Source organism: Mus musculus, chromosome 13, assembly GCF_000001635.26.
Source record: "Mus musculus strain C57BL/6J chromosome 13, GRCm38.p6 C57BL/6J".
Classification (NCBI taxonomy): domain Eukaryota; kingdom Metazoa; phylum Chordata; class Mammalia; order Rodentia; family Muridae; genus Mus; species Mus musculus.
Genome location: NC_000079.6, coordinates 90,640,018 through 90,643,455, shown reverse-complemented (window position 1 = coordinate 90,643,455; position 3,438 = coordinate 90,640,018).

The following is a 3,438-nucleotide window of genomic DNA, read 5'->3' as shown; positions in this document are numbered from 1 at the left end:
TTCACTATCTGTTCAGTCAATTAGACATTATCAGCTGTTTGTGTGTTCAAGAGATTTATTGAATTAACTGACAGCCTTTCCGTGTTTTGCTTGTTGCTATGGTTACTGGTACTCTGCTTTGCTTTGAAAGCTGCTGTCAGAAAGAAAGGAGCATACACATCCAAACTGGTGACTTTTCCAGTGAAAAGGCTTACAGAAAGACTGGCTCATCGCTAATTACTTGTAATAAAGACTGGGGAGACAACTGGCCCATAACCAGCTCACAAGAACTCTCCCAGCATGGACGTTTAAGATTTCAAATACAGCCAATGCCAATAACAATCTTTCTGTACAACCTATTGTTTCCAAAATGTGAAGAGTGTCATATAGCTCAATTTCAAGAATGGAGTCTCTACCTTTTCTAAGAATGAGTGGGAATCATGCAGGGGAGGATCCAGAAGGGGCTTAAGTAACTCTGAGAGAATCACTACTTCTTGTGTTTTTATTTGTCCCTTAACAGTTTTTGGGTGGCTGTGGTTTTTCCTGATTTTTTGTGGTACAGTAAGATTTTTCTTGCTGCTGAGGTAGAAGAGTTATTACACTCCAGGAGGGGTCATTTTGGTTTAAAGCTGTGTGTGTTTCATGCTTTCTGACCACACAGGCTAGCCGTCACCCTCAATGTGGAAATCAAGTCTTCATTTGTGTAGTTTATGAACAGGGAGCATGAGAGAGAGGGAGGGAGGAAGGAAGAGAGAGAGAGAGAGAGAGAGAGAGAGAGAGAGAGAGAGAGTCCTCAACATGGACTGAAGTCCCAGCTTAAGCCACAATAGACTAGGCTTTCAGTAAGAACAGTTCCCGGTGTTCCCTGTCTAATACTACCCATCCTTCTCTGTCTGCCCCATTGTTTCTGGCCCATGGCCTTTCTTCCCTGTTTCTGGCTGCTTCTCCTGCATTGGTTTTCTCACTGCACTGGCTGGTTAGCATGTTAAGTATCGTGAGAATCTGCTGCTCCCTGTCCTGGCATAGCTTTTTGAAGGAAACATTTCCTTCCCTTGTGCATGCCAAGGAGTTACTTCCGTAGGGAGAAAGCCCGAGTGCTGATTGGAAACATGCTAGGTTGCTGGTTTAGATTTGGCTTGTTTGCAACTGACAGAGGTTGGGAGAGATAGGAGACAGGGCTTCTCTTGATTCTGAGGTAGTTCTCACATCTGCTTTGTATTAGGAATACTGTGGAGTAAAGACTTTAAAATTAACTTAGTTGTGGAATAATAAGCAGGCTTCTAAATATGGGGGATTTAGACGATTACCCTCAAAAATGAAAGGACAGCTTTTCATCCTCTGAGTACCTTACTTTTTCCAAGATGGTTTAGCACTAAATAGAAACTGGGGATTCATCCTGTCCTCTCTTACTCCCTCTTCCTCAGCGGGTGGCATGCATGCTTTAAGGGCACATGCAACCATCCAGAGTTCCCACCACTTCTCTGTTCTCTAACTGACAACAACCATGTTGTCCTTCACTGGTGTAAAGCAGGCTTTCTGACCTTATTTGTTCTGGAGCTGTCAGCTGTCACCTTGTAAGTAGACATTGTGACCTAGGAGTACAAAAAGTAAAAATACGTACATTTTTAAATCTCCTGCAGGTTATATGAAGAAGAAAGGAATAATAATGTGGAGAATGAATTTAAGTGGTTACAGGAATGACAGGGTAAAGCAAAGAATGGGGATAAGGAGGGAATCACTAACTATAAGGATGTCTGAAAAGACCATATGGAAATCTACCAACCTATAAGATAGTTTATTATACATTTGCATATGTACATAGTCATATAGGAGAGTTTAACTGCAGTTACCCTACATGGGATTATGCTCATCCCAGTAGTCATAGGTTGTCAAATAAAAGCCCAGAGGCAAGTGTAGGATACTTCTCCTCAAACTTTGGTCAGAAATGTCCTGGAGATACCCAAAACAATATGGGGTGTTGCTATTGCTCTTGATGGCAACCATATACTGAGGCTAAGACCCTATTGCTGAAGATGCCATATACGTTGGTCACAGAACACAAAGAAATCAAGTTGATATTCACCAATTGGTACCAATTTACTGACTCCCTCCAGGCAATCTCTCATTGTACTGGTATGCTATTCAGGCTGCTGTGGACAGAAGCCATCAACATTTTTACCCAGATATGAACTCTGTGAACAGCAGTAATGACCAGTATGGCAAGACATACTTATGGGTGGAATAATGGTGTGCATGTTATGGAAGAAACCACCATCTTCCAGGTTGGATTTGAGATTTACACCATGGGAGGAAACATACCTGATAGTGCAAATCTGGCTAACAACCCATAGTTAGAGTTCTCTCAGGTTCCATTGATGAGCCTCTTAGTTTTATTTTGCTAAATGGATACAGTATCAAACTACTCAGTGAATTCTTGGACTTCAACAGAGAAGTTTGTGTGTGTGTGTGTGTGTGTAGTAGATAGATATAGAAACTCACAAGTGACCCAAGTGCTGAGAAAGAGTGACAGGATTGCTCTGCCACAAATGGGATATCTATGCGCCATTCTCTCCACAGGCTTAGGGACCATTGTGGAAGAGGGATGGAAAGACTGTAAGAGCTGGAGGTCAGGGAGAACAAGATTAAAGCAGTGTCTTATGGACACTACAGGCCTGCTGTACATGAACTAATAACAGCGAAGTCACTCATACAAGATGAAGCTGGTCAATGTTCACCCATGAAGAGGGGTGGGCCTTATGAGTTTTCACCCCTAATTGAATAGCTGTGAACAGTTAGTGGCTTTATGGGGAGAGTCAGTTTTTTTAAAGGATGTGGTCCTTTTTAGGTTGCTCATGTTCTGTTGCATGGTCTCAAACTCAGAAATATATTGATAGCAAAAACTGAAGTTTATAGGCTTTAATCAAATGAACCAAGAAGAAAGACACAAAGTTCAGGACAGATCTGGGAACATTTTAGATAAATATGAAAAATTTCAAAGAATACACACACACACACACATACACACACACACACACACATACACACACATATATATACACACACACACATATATATACACACACACATATATATACACACACACACATACACACACACATATATATACACACACACATACACACACACACACACACACACACACACACACACACATATATATATATATGTATATATATATATATATACATACATACACACATATACTTTACTACTGCTTTTTCCTATCCTTTTTACTTTTGAAAGTCATATTCATAATCTGAAGACACTTAGCCCCTTCTAAGTGCTATTTTGTACACAATATTATTTGTTTAGTCATTTTTCCTCTCCACATTGAGTGTTGAACAGAATTTTTTCTTTTCTTTTCTTTTCTTTTCTTTTCTTTTCTTTTCTTTTTTTTTTTTTTTTTTTTGGCTCAGATTGATGCTTGAAATATTCTAA